We start from the raw sequence: 20,056 nt of genomic DNA on the forward strand, positions 1-20,056 counted from the left end.
ATAAAACTTTTTGTTTATACTTAAACAATGGCAACTTTTAGTTTGTTCCAAACATAATCCTAATGCCCTATAGTGCTCAGAGCACCACCGTATCCGGATAATGAGGTTACATTAGTCAAAAGAGAGCTTTTCCGTGCGGCAGTTGAAAAATGTTACTCTTAATTAATGAACGCAAGCTTTAACTAATCCCGTCTCTGTAAATCTCCTCAATTTATCTTCTTTTAATAGGTAAATCTTGCATGTCACTTACGGTGTTAAGATAGCGATAGGAAAGAAGGTATTTACCATAATTTATGTCATCATTTTTTGTTTTTTATCCGATAGATGTTAACAAGGAAGAAAGTGGGAAATAAGTAGACAAGGCTTTTCATTTTTTATCTCTTTTCAAATGAAATGAAAGGGATGGGTATATTGTTTTGTTATTTTTCCTGCAATAAATGCCAACAATTAAGTATTTCAGGTCTGCTTCTGAAATTATTAAACATTTTGATTTAATACCGAAAATTTAGTTATATTTGCTCGTAAATTTGCACTTCATATTTTATAGTATTCAGATTGGCAGGGTTGTATTAGCAAGGGCTTATATTGTTGGGATCGGGATACGCTCGTAAAATAACAGAACCTCAAGTTAAATTAAATTTAATAATTCACTTTCCATCTTAGAAGATAAACGTTAAATTCATCTTAAGTTCCTATTTGTAAGTGTATTATGTTTTTTATAACTGCAGTTGTTAATCGAATTTAAATTATTTTTTGCCTAAATCACACATCAGTCGTCCATTTTTAGATTAACATTTTTATTTGTATGAATTGTAATAAATAAAAAATATCTAGACACGACAAACACTAGGTTTTACGTAATCCTTCTATAGGTTTGTTCATAGAAACTATTTCCTTCCGCTGCTAATCCATAGCAGGAGATTATAAAATAAAAAAAAACGACCTATAAAGCAAATTATTTTTCAACTCCAAAGATCTATATCTTAAAGTTTATATTCGTTGCTTAATAAAGGCTTTTCCAAGAATAGCTACAGTGACCTCAGTGGCTTCATTCATGAAACGCCCGTCACTCGTGGGTACCTTTTTACAATAATGTTCATATTAAACTTTGTGCAATGAAGCATGAATTATTTATAGACCATTTAGTTTTGAAGGAATAATTAAAATCTAAAATAGTTGTAATAGTGTGTTAACAAACAAAAATATCTATTCCTGTTTAGTTTGTAATATTGAGATTGTAAATTACAAACCTTCTGTGTTACAAGTGGTACGTGTCATCATTAACGTGTTACACTTCTGACAGTTACAACGTGATTAAGGGCGAGTGGTTAAAGGTTTAAAGGCACTTTCGTCTTTGCCTTTGTGCTATAATTGCTTAGGGATTAGTCGAAGTAAAGCAAAAAGTGTTTTCGTGTATCATAGAATGTATTTTGTTTTCGTTTCATACATACGTACTTTTAGCGTAGCGTAGTATACACACTTTGTAGCACAATTTTTATTGTTATATTAATTATAAATAGGAAGCATCCAAATAAATAATTTCTCTGTTATTTTTTTGTGGGATTATGCCCGATAACACAATTTCCCTTGAATTTTTTTTCAACATCTTTTCAGAGCGTTTGTTTTTTTTTTTAAATTAAGAAGACTGTTTATGTATTATTTAGTTATTATTAGTAAACTTCATAATGTAATTTAATGTAGTTCGTAACATAAAGTGTGCTTGTAAATTATCTATGGAAGTGGTTCTCAATTTTATTGACAGCGGAACGCTTTTTGATTATTCTGGAGCCTAGAATAAAATTAAAATCCCGATTTATTTGTAAATCTTTTCTCCACTCTTTCGTTCAGTTTTTTTCCTAACTTTTTGTAGGCACACAGTATTAAACTTTTGACGAATTTTTAATTTTGAACCGCATACTACCCCTTTAGAATATTATTATTACGATCAGAACCTATTTTTGTGGACCCCCGAAAGGCGAAAAGAAAAGGCTCTGCGGAGCACACTTTAAGTAAAGCATTAACCAAAGAACCCAGCTTCGTTAAAAGCTTTTAGGATAACATGAAATTATTAATATAAATGCATAACGTTTCATCCTCCAAGTGTCCGGAACATGAGCTTGTTAAGTAGCCTCAAAGGGAATATGCAAATCACTTCATTAGACAGTAGTGTTGTTGTAAACATATCTTGTTAATGTTCCCCCAGCGATTGTTGTTAGCGGCAAATGTTGTTTCTAACTTACGAGTATACCCATCTGTTAACTTACAAAAACAAACTGGTACCAAAATATCTATGCAGAAGCCTTTGCTCTATACTCGTAATAAAAATAATGAAATCAATGGGGAGAAAAACTGCCTTTTGCTAACTATAGATGTCAGGATGATCAAGAGTGATAGTAGCACTAAATATACTACAGATATAAAAAAAAAACTTTACCTCATATACGAAGTACAATGTACTGTGTGGACTATTTTTATAGCAACAACTTTCATCGAATTGACTCAAAGAATCCAAAAATAAGTAATTTTTATAAAGATAGTTCATAAATTATTTATAACAAAAAAATGCATTATTTCCAGCTGTGGATGCATTCCAATATCGGACTTCTTTGTTTTATTCCGGTACAGAAAATAATTGCTAAAATGTCGTTTGAAACCTTTGACTCTTGGCGCTGGTGCCACCTACCCAGACCTTTCAGTTTTTCTACCCAATTACCACTACTTTTTGATATTGAAAATTTTAATAACATATATACAAGTATATTGCTTTTATCTGAGTTGAAAATTACATTTAGACCTATATCTCTTCTGTACGGTAAAGATAATTTGTCATTCCTTTGAATAACACAAAATTGATAAACAAAATAATAATTTATTAACATCAAGTGAAAGATTTAATAAACAACGCTATCCATGTTACTGTCATAATTCCGTTAGAAAATATTAAAGCGACAGATGTTTGTTGATCCCTTTTATACAATATGCATATTATGCGTTAATACATTATATTTAATTAGTAACTAGTTATCGCCCGATACTCTGTTCGCGCGGAATTAAAAGAAAACTTAATAAGTAGCCTATGTGTTCTTCCAGACTATATTCTACATGGTGCCAAATTTCATCTACATCCATTGAGCCGTTCCGGAGATACCTTCAAATAAACATCCATCCATCCATCCAACCATCCATCCATCCATCTAAACATTCGAATTTATAATATTAGTAAGATTTATAGAGCGTTATAGTACTGAAAGTTGGGTCGTTGAAAATAGAAAAGTTTGGTTTTGTAAGAGGTAGGTTTTGTTAAACGAACATCGGTTCAATTGTTTAATGTATTCTATTAAATTCAAATAAATTCCTATTTCCCTAAAAGTGTAAAATCTATATTATTTTATTTAAATATTAGTGAATACCAATACTACTTTTAATATTTTGTATTTCAACAAGCCGAAGAATAAATTTTTAATAAGCCATGTTCTCAATATTTTCAAAGGATTTTGTTTCGTGTAATCGTTTTCAATAAATTACCAGCTGATAGGAGTGGAAGGTTGTTGATATCGGCACAAACTGCTCGCTGTCACCTCGCACTGATTTATCTTGAGCTCATTTTGTTCTTTTCTTTCTTTCAGATAATTGAACACACATTTTAGCTAGTCGTACAAAATAAATTATAGATGTCCAAATGTGAAAAACAATTATTCAAGCATATCTTATAGAAAAATAAAATTGAGTAAAAGGTTATATTATTATTAAAAATATTTAAGTATATGAACCAAAGTAGAACAGAAAATGTACAAACATTGGATACAGAAAATCTATTGAGAATGAACAATTGATTATTTATAAAAGATCTTCTTAACATGGCCAAGTGTGTAAACCGTAAAATAACTAAAAAAAAACTGCAGCTTTTTTTAATTAAACACAAAGCATCGTTTTTCAAATGTTAACCCTAAAGGGTCTGCAAACGTAAAGATGTCATCACTTCTAATGGAACACCATCAATCTTTTAAAAACATTACTAAAAAGGAACCCACAGCACTTATAAAATGAATAAAAAACAAAAGAAGTATAAGGTTTTGTTTTAGTTCTTATATTTAAATTGATTAAAACTTTTATTACAAAATTTACTGCAATAAATAAGCGGCTCCTTAGTGAGGATTTCTTATACAAAAGCTATACTAAGATCCCGTCTTGTTATAATTAATACTTCGAGAGTGGAGTTTCAAACACATGTCTTAATAATTACACAAATATTTCGTTATTGATACAATGATGTTAATAATAAATTACATTATACAGAACTATAGTATTATAACTAAATGTTCAAAGCCATCAATTTAATGCATGTCGCAGATCGTACGAGCTATCAGATAGATACTTTATTACGGGCTATAAATATAGTTAGTAAGTTTATGGCCGGACCAGCTGGAAACTAGTCGATCTCTTCTCTAAGTACATAGCTTCATCACGAAGACATTTTAATTTACAAGCTTGTAGATGAAAAATTGACAGGTAGTGAAGTGTAATTAATACTAACTATTCTAAACTTAAGACAATGATTTAAATCAGTTACCTGACTAGAACAAAGGTTTTGATCCTGAGGATCAGGACACGCGACATTTTTAGTCGTTTGTACAGTTGGTCGCAAAATAATGTTACTTGCTTAAGTCGTTTTTTTTTAAAGGTTGAAAAGCACCGGTTTAAGAATAATTAAATACTGAATTACTTGAGCTTACAAGTTTTATATAAACTAACCGATCTTTTGTTTTAGAAATTCCACGAGAATTGCTGCTACAACAAACTTTTTTAACATCTTATTCTTTATACACCGAACATGTGGCAACAGGGACACGAATACTATTATGCTAACTTGACTTTTACGAGGTTGTATTAGTTTGCCGTTGGTTGTATGAAGTCTCGTAAAGATTCTAATTAAATTTCGCCTTTAGTTTTAAACTCAAAATTAATGAAGCGTCAAACATATGTTTACATTTCTTGTAGAATATTTCATACTGTCGCAAAATAATTATTTTTAAAGATAATAAATACTTTTAGGTATCAAGGTAAAGATAGCACAAAATAAAGCGTCAAAAGTATACAGTTTTAACATAAACTTATCATAAAAGAGGTGAGTCCATTTCTATTCGGAATATATCCCAAGCTTATGATTGCTTTGTTCAGCAACTTGCTGATAAAAAGATTTTTAATAAAAGTTTGCCACACTACGACGTAGAGTCTTTTTTCATCTAGAATTTTAGTAAACTATTTTAAAAATTACGTTACAAATAATTAATTCTGGACTAAGAGAAAGTTAAGCTATAATTTAATTAATTATTTTACTATTAATTGAAAAGAAAAACTAATAAAAACAATAACTACTACATTTCTTACTAAGAATAAAATTACGTATGGTTGCTAGGTTATCACTTCGATTTTAATTTCTATTCAATATGTGATCCAAACTATAAAACACATATTTACATTATAATTAGATAAAATCTATATAACCTATTTAATTGTAACTTCTAAATTATTCAGAATACGTTTAGGTCTAAAACACCATCATAAAATCAAAGTAAACGAAACACGAAAAGTACTGGCTTTGAAGAGCGGTCCCAATTTCCTTTACGATTACCCAAAGGTTATTGCGTAAGTACTTTGCCTTAAAAGATTTTGGCTAGGCCATGAAATGTGCAAATAGTTGAACAAGTTTGATTTCAATTCCCATGGAAAATCTGAATAATATTTTAATTTTATTACTTTAGTGAGTTTTGATCGCAACTTTTGATGACAGCAATTGTAGTTACATTTTAATACGTTTATAATCTAAAACACGAGTAAAGAATGTTTTTAAGAAACATTATTGCAAAATCAATCTGTTATATCAGCCACATAAAATGATACATTTTTGTAAAAAAATCTCAGATGTTGAAATATATGTTACATTATATTTTCTTAAAACAACAATATAAGTAGCAAATGTTTATAAATACACATTTGTAATTCACTCTCAATACAAAACAAAAAATAAGAACATTTGTTAAAAAGTTACAAAGCAACATCTTATATAACTTGTTAATACTTCTTTTATATTTATTATTTTATTAAAATTCTTTGGAACTCAAAAGGAATTGTCCTTCACTTCGTCCTAACTTCTTAACTTCTGAGTTTGGCACAGGAAAAAGATAAATAAAATAGTAACATAAAGTTATGGCAGCCCTGCCACTATAATTTTATCCAACGAATATAATAAGACGTTGTTACGATGGACTAAGAAACGTCATTTTCTGACCAGAAAACTAATAATAAATATAATAAGTTCAAAAAAATAGAGATAAATAAAAGGCCGTGGTTTGTTCGTATGAACAGAGTTTATTAACAAAAAACAAGTTCATTAATTTTATTAACCATTTCGTGAAAAAGTCCAAATTCGACAATTGATACAAGTTTTCACACTTGCCAACTAAACGTGTACTTCCAAATATCAGGAGCCATAATTTTCTAAGCGAGTATTTTGCAGTAGAGAAATATCTCACGTGCTCGAAATATGATAGGTTTCACGAATGAGCGATACAAGTTTATATCGGAAACAGGGATTTACTTTATTTTATGTCAGCAGCAAAGGTTGAAAATCAAATTACAATTTAAAACAAAAGAAGTTTCGGTAAACAGACCTCGAATATCTATAAAAATAGAAAAACTATTTTCAACAGTTAAAAGAGTATCTCTGATATTTTGTGATTTTAACTTTTCGAATCAAATCATGAAGCTTTTAAAGAAATGGTATAGCGAAGTGCCTCTGATACGTACCAATAATATACACATCAAAAAAGTCTAAGCAACACATAGAAATTTCAATTTTACAATGTGTTTTCGCATTAAATCCTTAGTATTTTCGTACTTTTATTATTTATTAATGCTTTTTTAATATTAAACAACAATTATTTTTTTTTATTTACTTTTTAATAATCTTAATAACCAATAATTACGAGTAAGGAATGTTTGTACGTAGTACAAAGTAAGGTGCCTAATCAACTAAACTTAAAGTAAAATTAAATGGTTGTACAAAAATTGCATAAATTAAGACAAAGTGTGGTCTCCTCTGTTATGGAGAACTTGTTGGCACCGATTATTCATAGAATCGATGAGACTGTTAATGTGATCCTACGGTAATTGCTCCCAATGAAATTTTAGTAAGTCCATCAGTTGTTGGGTTGTTGTCACTCCATCCAAGTCATTTAAAACACGTCTCTGGAGCATGTCCTGTGCATGCTCGATGGGGTTGAGGTCTGGCGATAGTGCAGGCCAAGGCAATACCAGGAAGTTTTCCCTTGCTAAGTACTCCCGTGTGTGCAAAGCTGTATGCGAACGCGCATTGTCATGCATCAAGGTGAAATCGAAGCCAAGCGCTTGTGCGAATGGATGGACATAAGGTCTTAGAACATCCTCAACGTAATTTACAGCGTTCATGTTACCATTTACAAAAACGAGCTCTGTTCGTATGTTCTTCATAATACCCGCCCATACCATAACTGTTAAGTCGTTGTATGGATGCACTTCCTGAAGCCACCTAAGTCTTTCAGTATTTCCAGGACAACGGTACACTCTTACCCTTCTAGTATCAGGCTAGAACCCAAATCGAGACTCATCGCAAAATAAAATTTTATCCCAATGTTTCCGGGTCCATATAATGTGTTGCCTAAACCATTCATTTCGACGAGCGCGATTCCCGTGACGTATCGGTGGGCACCTAATTGGCCGTCGTGCTCGTAGGCCATACTCATGCAATCGATTTCACACAATTTGGCAGCTAACAACTACACTACTTGAATTTTGTAGCCTCAAACCTATCTCTCGGGCGGTTAACATCGGCTGGCGTCTTTCAGTCAGTTGTATGTATCGATCTTTTCGTGTTGTTGTACACCTTCCTTGACCTGGGTGCTGCTCAGCAGGATCTCCCGTGTTAGTTTAACGATGATGAACACGGCAAATAACGCTTCTGTTGATACCAAAATACCGAGATACCTGAGATTGAGTTCTTCCCGCTTGCAACATCCCTACAGCTCTCTGCATTTCATCTGCGTTCAAATGACGTCGCTCCATAACGTAAAAAATGTCTCAAAATTCAAATTTGTTCAAAACTTTTTTTAATTATTGTTTTAACCTAAAAATTGATACCGAATACTAAATTTTAATAAGCAAAGAAAACGCTGTAAAATTCGAACAAATGCATTCGCTTTTGAATTTGTGAAAAAAAAACAAATGATACTCGATTTTTTTTCATAACCAGCCAGTATGTCCTATAGATCAAAAAAGTTTACATAAGTATTACCTACTTGGTAAAAAATGATAAAATAATTGATTAATAACTTGAAATAGTGTGTGTTGCTTAGACTTTTTTGATGTGTGTAGTAAAGACAGACAATTAAAACAGATATTAAGCAACGCAGAGTTCAGGTACCATACTTTTAATGATAATTGTAAATGTGAGAGATTACTCTTTTGTCAAGTCTTAAGTTTTGTGAGTTAAAATCAAACGTAAAATAAAGACCTAGTTTATTGAAAACATTATTTTAGCATTAAAAGGGGTTTAAATATTTGATCGGGTATTGACTTTAAAGTCGATGCAAAGCTACGTATGTACAAAACCCCATCTAGTTCGGATATAACTTTAAAGTAAACCTTTGAAAGCTTCGTTAATATTTTAGTATTCGGAATGTATCAGCTGTGTGCCTTTAATGCCTTCCACGTGCGTATTAAACACAACGAGAACTTCTTAATCTTTTTTCTTTGAATTAAGAATGTAGATACAATTTCTTACAATGGAATGTGGAACATTTTTTGTTAAACCGTAATATCTTAACCTATTCTGTTTTTGGATAATATATTTGTGTGACCCATTATGTATTTTTAATAATTATTAGTTACAACCAGCGATCGCCCGCAACTTGGTCTGCGCAAAAATAATAAAAAAGTTATTCTGTCAAAAACGCGTCAAAATCAGTCAAAATCAGAAAGACAAAATTTTTTTAAATTTGTTTTTCGTTTTCAACAACGCAAATACATAATGTAACCGATATTTTTTCAAAATAACATACAGACACTCCAATGTTATTAATATGTATAGATAAACGGATATAAAGCACTCGATATAAATGTGTCATTTTATTCAAAGCGAACAAAACGTTTTTATTATTTTTTCGTTCATCATTCGCCACAGCGAAAGCCATCCAAACGGACGGAATAAATTGACCATTTTTCTCTGAATGCAAATTTAATAATGCAAAAATGTTACCCCTTTTTACTCTCTTCAGAAATCACATTGCATAAAATTTAGAATCACATATGGACGTGAAAATTATATTTCTCGTTTTTGCATGCTTTGTAACATTTGCAGACATTTATCTTTTATCTTTTAAAATTGCATCTTAATTAATTTTTCCGTTTATATTATATGGTGGCAAACATGGCAGCGGCCACCTGAATTCGCCAAAATAGCGAAGCGACCGCTGCCCACACACCTACCTCTGATCGACGGCGAAGGGGACGCAAAGAAATAGAATATATCCCCTTCCAATACATTCCCTCCTCCGTCAAATCCACTACCCCTTCCCATCCTTAGGATTGGATCCTGAGGATTAAAATTAGGCCTCCGCAACCACATTCATTACACGAAACGCAGAATTGTTTCCACTTCACAGCTGTCTTCTGTGTGGTCGTGTTATTTCAGCGGGCGAGCCGGCCAATTCGGGTAACATATTATGTCGTTGTTACTGACGTCTAACACTGTAAAAATGAATTTTTATTAATATCAATAATATTTTATTAATTTTTATTAGTCTAATTTTTTAAACAAGTTTAGGTCAATTTTTAATATCTTACCTTGGCCCCAAGTACGAACGGAAACAAACCCTCAAACGTTTTAATAAAGTGATTTCCTTACGTCTCTCCGGGGGCCACTTTACTAAAATTACGCGACGGAAACATACACCTAGAGAGTAACTCAAGTTTATTTATGTCAAATTACAAACGCACAACAAACCCTTGGATGGGAAGTTACGTTGTAATTACTTTACAAATGACCTCATTTAGTTTTGACGACGCGCGTTGATAGCTTATATCGTTTTAAAAGTTACCTAATTTAAATCCATTTTTATCTTTACTTACGACTTACTATACGGGGAGCTCGAAACCTAGGCCTTCACACTCACTTGGTGGATTTCACATATATCTTGGAATTTCGGATAATAGAAGAATTGTAAGAACGTCGGATAAATGTATTATCTAATATTATCATATGTTCGAGACGATATTTAGGTATCTTTGTTAAAATATTTATGTTTTTCTGAAAGTTTTATAGTATTATTGAATTATAAGTAATCGAAAAACTGTCATTGGATTTAAAAATTAAAAAATTCAAATAAGAAAATTTAAGTTAAAGAAATAAAAAAAATCTAGTCTGTTTCTAATATTCGCTACGAGTACATTGAATAATTCAACATGCGTTCTGAGTAAACAAGACTTTTCTCGTATAAACGGCCCTTTTCTGTCTGGTAACTTGCATTATATTACCGTTCTATATTTTGTCATAGCACTAGCGTCCAGCTCCAGCGTCACACGACGTATATTACTGTTCTAATATTTTTGTAGATAAAAATGGCATTACATTAATTTAAGTACATGTACATGTTTTATAACTATACATATACAACTAGTATATGTTTTTTTAAATATATATGTCCTTAACTTTCCTCTCCGATTTTGTTTGTTAAACTAAATTAATTCGTGAAATTATTTAGCACATAAAACTAAGCATAAGATTATGATTTAAAACAAACTAGGTATAACTATTCATATCGCAACGGCACTCAAAAATAATCCTCATTCAAGTGGCCTACCATTCACACGCTAAAAGCTTGCGCGCCTTCGTTTGTTTCAAGAGTTTTTTCCCCCGGCTTTATATCCGATTAATAGAGACTTAAGACACGAGTGTTAGTAACGACCCCTTGATTACACTCGATTATTTGTTGATGCAGAAAAATAAGCGAATAAATACTTTTTATTTATTTATGAAACGTCAAAAAAATTTCTTTTTTATGTGCTAATTTTTGCTCATCTCGATAATCTACATATTTAAATTAGAAGTGACAGTCGGGGTTTGCAAAAATATTAAAATATAGCAGAAAAATGGAAAGAATGGTGTTAAATTTCTTAGATATTCTTACGTAATTAGAGCAATCATTCAGGTGGTAAATATAAAGTCAGAAAGAAAAAGCTCTAGAGAGCAACATTAGGCAGGTTGCGGCGGCAGCGTGTGACATATTGTAGGGGCGTAATAATGCTCACTTGAAATATTACTTCATTTCTTTCTTTTGCTAACGAAATGACACTAATTTATAAAAAACAATTTTTATAGAGTTGATGTTGGAATATTGCGTAAGCTACGATAAGGTACGACTTGCTTTATCATTGCGATGTTTATACTCTGATAGGAATATGTTTAATCTGAGAAATCAGGCAAATAATTTGATTACTTATTTGGCTTTTGTAATAATAAACTTTAGCTCTTACTAAAATTGAACATTATAAAATTATCTGAACTTATAGTAATAGTTATATGTTTAAAAATACATGCATATGTATATAACCTAACAGATTGTATCGGGTTGCGGGTATTGTTTTGCAATTTCGACAAAATACACAAATGCCCTGAAGGTAAAGCGATTGTATGCAAACTCGGTGCCCGAGCGTCGCCTTCGCGTCGGTGCGGTCTCTTGTGACCGACTTCTAAATAAAACTAAAATCGAAGGAGGGGTTGTTTAGTTTTACTTCATTTTATGTTTAACTTCAATAAAACTTTTTATATAAATTGACTTCCTTCTGGGCCTAATGATTTGTAAATCGTAGAACACACTGCTATAACGCCAAAGAGGCAATAGTAAATCACTGCTGTATGTTGCACAAAGCAAATAGCAATGTGATGGATACCGACGATAATGAACGGCCTCTATTTAGAAACGTTTAAACATCGTTCTTGGTGTTATTATTACTTTCCTAGTTTATTAATACAATATCTAATAGTTACATTCTAATTTTCTAAAGCTACAGACAGAACAAAATAATCATACTAGAATCGAAAGCAGCTTATTTAATAATTATTTACCTAAAAGAAACATGCATTCAAATACTTGTAAGCACTCTTTTTATGCATTTATGTTTCGTCAGATGAATAAAATATGAAAGTTAAGGTACAAGTTGTGTAATGTTTCTGATCATGTCTTCGACCACTTCTTCCTTGCTTTATCTCCTGACTTACGTTATAAACGTTACTCTTATGAGAAAAAAAACATTGTAACTATATACTATAAAATATTACATAAAAGTAGCATTTTACAAATATTGTCATTTGCTAACTTCCAGCCATTGTGGTATTGTGTTAACTCATTCAATTTCAATAGTGTATTGGAAACTAATTAATGGAACGCTGAATTGCGAACGTGTAACTCATCTTTCACTGTAATAATTTTTGATGGGATGAAAGTCATTTAAATACTATTTATATGTAAATGAGTTGAATTTCCGCGGAAATTGAGAAACTTTACGTAATATATGTACATGTTTAAATTTAATATAATAGATTTTTATTAATAAATACTAGGTACATATATAAGTACAGTACACATCTTACAGAACAAGGTAAACAAATACTAGACTAAAGCTGTTACATATTAAACGAGTCCAGACATAGTGAAGAACTCTTATCTGAAAACAATACCAAGAGGCAGACATCGTTGAATTTTGAGTACTTTAAAGACGTTTTGAAGTGTTGTGCCGGATGAATACACACACGTTGGACGCTTGCGCTGTCTAGGGTAGGGCGAGGACAAATGGGGTTTCTTAACGTGGGCGACTAATGATGCAGTGTCTACAAAGCAAATATGTATCGAAGCAATGTTAATTTGAGTGGCTTGCAACATAATAAATACTGCATTAATTTATACAAGGTCCACCCACCTTAGAAAATATACGATATAGGATTCGTAGTTATCTGTGTACATCGTCGTCCTCGTACAAAGTTGTTTCATACTTTACTACGTTTAAAAATTTCAATTTTAAGTTATAATTCAAAGAGAAAATGTACGATACAAACATTTACACCACGTAAGTAACGGTTTTCAATGAATCATTGAAAGTTTACGCTTTACAAATTCACCGCAAAAGCAATTAAAGTCGTTACCTCCGCTGAATAAACCTTTCAGCGTATACAAGTTAATTAAAACACTTCTTAATCGGGTGCAGGTCGCTTCGGCTGCAGATTTTAAATATTCAAAGAATGTTTCTACGATTTAAAGCTTTTATACAAATATATCGCTTTAAATAAGTGGAATGACTTAACTTGTCCCTTTACTATGTAGTAAATAATTAAGAATTTCTCCACATTTGATTACGGGGCATAATATAAAATTTCTCATGTCACTAGTATACTGGATTGCGAGGACAAATGGTAATGATAGATAAAATATTATCAGGTCTAGTTTGATATAAGTGCATCTCTCGTTCTCTGTTTAGAAATTTATTTATATATCTACTATTAATAATATGGTTATTGGAGTTATAAAAAAGTTGGTATGGAAATTATATGTTCAAAAATGTTTTGTATTTGCGTTACGCTAACGTTACATAATACGCGTATAAACGTTACTCTCAACTCAATTTATTGAACCAAGGCGTTAAGCTGAGTTTTAGCGAAGCTTAACTACTTGTGATTAATTTTATGGGGAGATTTACAAGTTTGTATCCGGCGCGCCGCCCCGACCGTTGCCGGGTAGCCTCCCCTAACGCATTTTACCTGCGCCTATTTGGTACATTTTAACATAATAGTATATTTACCTTGGGTTTCTGAAACCAAAATCTCCGTTTAAAACATAGTGTTGTTATCTTGGTTTTTTCAAAAACTACGCTACATTTTATACAGACATTTTGGTCTTAGAAACCGATGGTAAATGGAGTAGAATTAGTTTAAATTTGAACTAAATTAAATTGTCCTACAATAAATTACCGTTATTTTTTAAACTGGTAGCTTTTTTAGATTTAGTAGTAGTAATTGTTTTTTTTTGTCCATTCAAACTCTCTTTAGTTAATTTTCCGTCAATTTTGAAAGGCAACAGTTATTTAGAAAAACGAACCCTTCATAACAATAAATGTAGCAAAAATAACAAAGAAATAATATTTTCAAAGAACATTTAGAAAAGTATAAATCAATAGACCGCATGTTGTTTTAGGCACTGGTCGGTTATTTCATAATTTATAAAATTATTTCTTTTAACATTTCTGTGTTTGAACATGTTGATTGATAATAAATATACTTTTGGGTGAAATATTTGGTAAAACTTTACAACAGCGAATCTTAGCAAATTTTTATAAAATTCTTTCTACTTTTTCATAGTAACAGGTATGTTTAAACTCACCATTTTATCAATAATCACATTTCATAATAGAAAATGTAAGTATTTTTTCGATTTTATTAAAAATGTTCCAAACATAACCTAACCTATGCTATATGGTTTTTGTTTTTTTTCTTTAAAATAACTACGACCCCAAAAAAAACTCCGAAACAATGAGATCATTCCCTATCGTTTAAGAAAAAATTTATGAAAAGTCGGCATGATTCGCTTTTGTAAAGTATTAACAAATATTTATTATTTTAATTTTAATGTCTATTAAATAAGGAAATATTTTTACAGACAATTGGACTAATTACAGTAAGACATTTTTATTGATATTAATTATCTGTGAATATTTATGCTTCAGGAGTATTTCGTAAATAATCGGAACAAGTTTCAAGTTTCTGGAATTTTTAACAAAATCAGTTCGTTTGATTTGCGAATACGAATTATTATAAAACTTTTCTTCCACTTATCGATTAGTAAATATTTTCATATAGAATTCGTAGAAAAATACCGGAATATTCAACTATAATATTATGTACCTACCCAAGCTGGAATGTTGTTTTATCCTTGGTGATTTTTGTAGTGAATTTATATTCAGTTACTAGCGTTAGTAGCACCTGTGTGCCGGTGATATTTCTTGCAAAACATTATTTTTAAATTGCAGTGTTAGAAACTAGTAGTTTGTTTTTTTTTAATTTTTTTAATTTAGAGTATAAAAGAAAGAAAACCTTGCTACAATTTCAAAGTTTCCACGTATTTTATTACATACATATTAATTTGCATTAGACAAAACGAACTTTTATTTTTAATTGAATAAACTTGGAATTACTTTTATTCGATTTTAGTTTATTCATTGAAAGTGCTTAAGGGACTAGAGTTAGCTATGGTGGCAATAAAATTCTTATGTTCGAACCCTATCGATACTTGATATTTTTAATATAATTTAGAAAGAGTCAGTCGGAAATTAAAGAAGAAATTATAGTTAAAAGTAAATGACAAAAATGTGACAGACTCCATCGCTCTTTATAAAAAAAAACCCTACATTCCAGACATCGCAGCATAATTGTATAAATTTATAGAGAAATATGAAAATCTTTTATTCTATTTGTAAAATGAAACGTAAAAGTTGCTGAATAAATATTTGATGTTCTAGATCTTTTTGTTAAATGTAGGTTGAATGTTAGCATTTAGATATTTCGCCGATAGTTGCAATATGTACAAATATATGATGATTGTATGCAAAGTTATGATATTCTCAAGTGACCGCACAAATACCACGTTCTACTTCCATTTATACATTTAAACAATAACTTAAAGTTAAAGGTAAAGTCTTGTTGTTTTTTATTGCTTTAAAATACTTATTTGTGTTTTAAATTAAAAAGAACTCGCTCACTATTAAAATTTGAAAAGAAATTAGTGGATGTTGAAATTTTAATTGCTGAGAACTTCATTGCTGTGACAATCTTGACGAAATTCAATTAAAAATAATTCATCTTTCCAATAATCAATTTTTGTAGGAAAGTTTAAACCTTGTGGTTTTTTAATTGCTTCAACAGTGAATGTAATTTCAGTCACCATAAAGGGAGTGTAAAAAATAATAAATCGCATATTTCGCATTCGAGAAATATCTGTAAATTTATTATTAACCTGTAGGGTCACATCACGTGTGCAGGCAATACATGAGTGCTTATCCGTTATATTCTATTTAATAAATTAAATCCTAATTTCGTAGATGTTACTAATAGAAAGAAATGTATTTTAGTACTTTTTAAACATATATAATTATTCGCTTTTACTAATTTTCCTTGTTTCTACTTTACGTGAACTTAATTTCATTACTTAGGAAAGTAATAACTCATAAGGATAAGCAGTTTGAATGAACGATAAAAGAACGATTTGCTTCTCCGGGCGCGACGCGTTTCCAATAAATTTAATCACTTAACTTGACGTTCAGCTTCACTCGATTTCCGAAGAACGCTTTAGTCTTGAACTTTTTCATGTTTTTTTTTGTGTTATTACTTATGTAGATTTTTTTAGCAATACTTAATGTATGTCCTTATACCTATCTGTAATGTTCGTGACAAGAAATTTAAATATGAATGTGGAGAGGTACATCAGCTTATAGGCCTAGAAAAAGATAAATGAATTGAAAATTGACGTGATCGTTTGACGTAGAATAACGACATGATTATAAAGTTATCGTAGTGATAGGATAATGACTTGTAAATTTTAAGTTTTAACTTTGTTCAAGATCACTAGAATAGGGGTGGATGACATAGGGATAAACTCTAATAATATTTGAAAACAATTACTTAAAGTTTTATTGAGATTATCAGACACAAATTTAATATCGAAGCATTAAGATGTCAGGACGTGAAATTAAATTAACCGAAATCAACGTCTAGCCTTCTTCAGCTTTAGTTTGAAATATATTAAAACACCACTTTATGAAATTAAATGAAATTTTCAAAATTATTAAATAATGATATATCGACAATTTGTACATATATATGTACTAGGCAAACAAATTACATTACTTAAACAACTAGATTTGATTAATGGACATATATAAATATACAAATTTAGTATTTTTTGTATATATAATTTAATATTTTCAGTTTCATTAAGCTGTATGAAAAAACTTTGGACCTTGATACAATACAGCTTTGTGACGGATTCACTTTGCATTATACAGCTGCCTCGACATTGAAAGCCTCTTTTCATAAACCTTTGAATGAACAGGATATCTCGACAGCGTGGGAACTAAGCGCCTTTTTATTTTGCTTCATGATTCTATGTCTACAAAGGTATTGTTTCCCAAGTTTATTTAAGAAATTACTCAGATGAATATAAGGTTAATAGTAACGAAACATTAATAACAACAATCTTGGTTATTGTCAATACAAAGTAAAGGACAAGTTTCTCAGAAATTCTCTCTCTAATCATCAATTTTCAAAGTCAAAACGCCAGTGTCAAATATATTGTCCTCCCTCTCATTCTCTTTTTTAAAAACCGAGATAGAAATATTCGACCATGGAAAAAAGAAGATCGCAATTATTTTGATTGATCTTCGATCCTTACACAATTAAATAAATAAATCTATTACCAAAATCAATCATTATAGATAAATGTTTTTAGTTGAAAAATTATATATATATTATATATTAAGATGAAAATATATCGTATGGAAAGTCATTACATGTTCTTCATCCGTAAATTTCGTTGAAGAAAATGTCCGGCGAACATATCGAAGGATCAAATGCTAAATTGAATATTGATGAAAAGGATAAGTTTTCTTTAAAGATTGCCTCAATTTTCTGGTAATGTCCACAAGCTATAGAATATATATAGGTGTGTGTGTGTGTGATATTACTTATATAACATATTAGGTAGAAACCTAAATTGCGAAATAGTTTCGCAAAATGTGTGAAAAACTGTAAAACTTTCAATATTTTTTCAAATTTATTCCAAGACTTGTGAAGTTACACATCTCATCACATCACATATGATCACAGTATGATTCTTAATGAGGTACAAAGTTCTTAATAAAATCTCGATGAAATTTGGCATAAATGTAGAGCATAGTCTGGAAGAAAACATAGGCTACTAGTTAAGTTTTTTTTTTAAATCCACGCGGACGGTGTCGCGGGCGAAGGCTAGTTGTTCATAAAATTTTATTATTGTTAACGTATGAGTACATCTGAAGATTAGATTCTCGTCTACGTTTATTCTCCTGGCAGTTGTAAGGTGTTATAAAGTGTAAGTAGAATAGGCTCGGTAGCTTTCTATGGTCCTTTGAATGGCTCAATAAAGGATTACGAGATACAATTGTAGTAAAGCTTTTGCTTTTATCCTTAGTTTACGTATCGTCGGTGGACACTATATCGGTGAGTAAAATAATCCGATGTTATAGCGTACACTATCCATTACTAGGTAAGTACTTTTCCTTGCCTATGAGTAAAAAAAATTGATTATATTTTATTCGCACGGGCGCTTTTCTATCGCGCGTTAGTTCAAATAGAACAAATGAATTCCCTTGTATATGTTCATACGGGAGCGCTTTTATAACGCGTCACTTTATATCGCGCAGTGCTTCATTTTGAGCGCTGAGCGAACGGAACAAGAGTGAACAAAACGCTCGTGCAAACTGTCAAAATAAACGTGACAATTTCGTTCTTCATCTTATTTTACTAATGCAATTGAATGATATATTGCAATAAAGTTACCGTTACAAAGATGAAAAGAAAAAAGAACATTAAAATTAACTTCTGAATAAAACACAAAAATGGTTTCTCTTCGTTTTTTCTCTGAAATAATAATTTAATGCAAACATTTTCTCCGTTCCAATAAAAGTAAACGAAACCGCTCATTAATCTCTAAGTTTACTTAAAAAGACAAGCTCCTGACTTGTTGACGTCATGGCTCTTAAGGTTTATTTCCACGAGAAGCTAATTCAGTGATCGTAAATTGAAAGTACACATTTATTTTCTGTAATTTCTTCAAAAATTGGTACTTTATACAGCCAAATAATTGGTGGATATCAAATCTTAGTTCTACCTGAAGCTTTTCTTCGCACTATTTCTACTTTTAAAAGTTAATCTAAGATTCATTAGAATACTAATTTGTGGAGTTAATTTCTGTTATTTAAAATCATAGTTGGGCCTTTTAAAATTTGGTCAATTGAATCTATCGACTATTAAATATTTTATAATAAGGCTTTCTTTAGTCTTAACTGAATAAAGCGGTGTCGTAAACCGGTTTACATCCAGATGTTACTTTAAAGTAAACCTTTAAAAGCTTCGTTAAAATTTCAGTGCCCATCGCTACATCCACCTGTGCCCCTGTAATGGCTTCTCTATTTTATGTCGTTTAATGTAGCTTATTTACCGGCTTAATATTGTAGCCTTATATATTCTATTGATATATTAAATATAACGAGATAACAATATGTACCAATACTTGTTACTGTTATAATGTTTTTTAAATTGTTATTTTAAAAATGTTTTTCCGACGTATATCTTACGTTTTACAAAGTTTGATTTTAGTTAACATGTGTATTTGAGAAATCTGTATTTCGTTCACGTAGCACCGTATCAAATGGAGCTATTTTTGGGCTTTTTGTCACTCCATATTCACGTCAGTATGTTGCAAGCTCAGTGCGGACCCTCTATAAATCAGGACCGTTTACCCTCGAGGTTTTTCATGGATATTCACCAATATTACGTAATTTTAGCAGTCAAAGTAAGGTTAATAAGTTGACCTGAAATTTTAAAAAAAATAATTAAGCTAATATTGGGCCAGCGTAGTCGAATATGGCATAGTCACCCCTAAATAGGGTAGGCTCTCGATATGGTCGACCTATAAACCCATTTGACCTATAAATTTACCAGATACTAAATGAATCTGGGTTCATTCATATAAATTTTGCGTACAAAAGTGTCCAAGATCTGTGCAAGTGAATAATAAGCTAAGCTTTACTTGATTAATTATGGTAGGAGATTTATTTCGTATATTCACATCAACAGCTGCTAGGATATGGTCGGACAAGTATTAAGTTAAACAAAAAAAGAGGTAAAAGCTTGACGGAGCGATATCGAGCATGTCGGTGC

Source organism: Papilio machaon, chromosome 6 (assembly GCF_912999745.1).
Source record: "Papilio machaon chromosome 6, ilPapMach1.1, whole genome shotgun sequence".
NCBI classification, from domain to species: Eukaryota; Metazoa; Arthropoda; class Insecta; order Lepidoptera; family Papilionidae; genus Papilio; species Papilio machaon.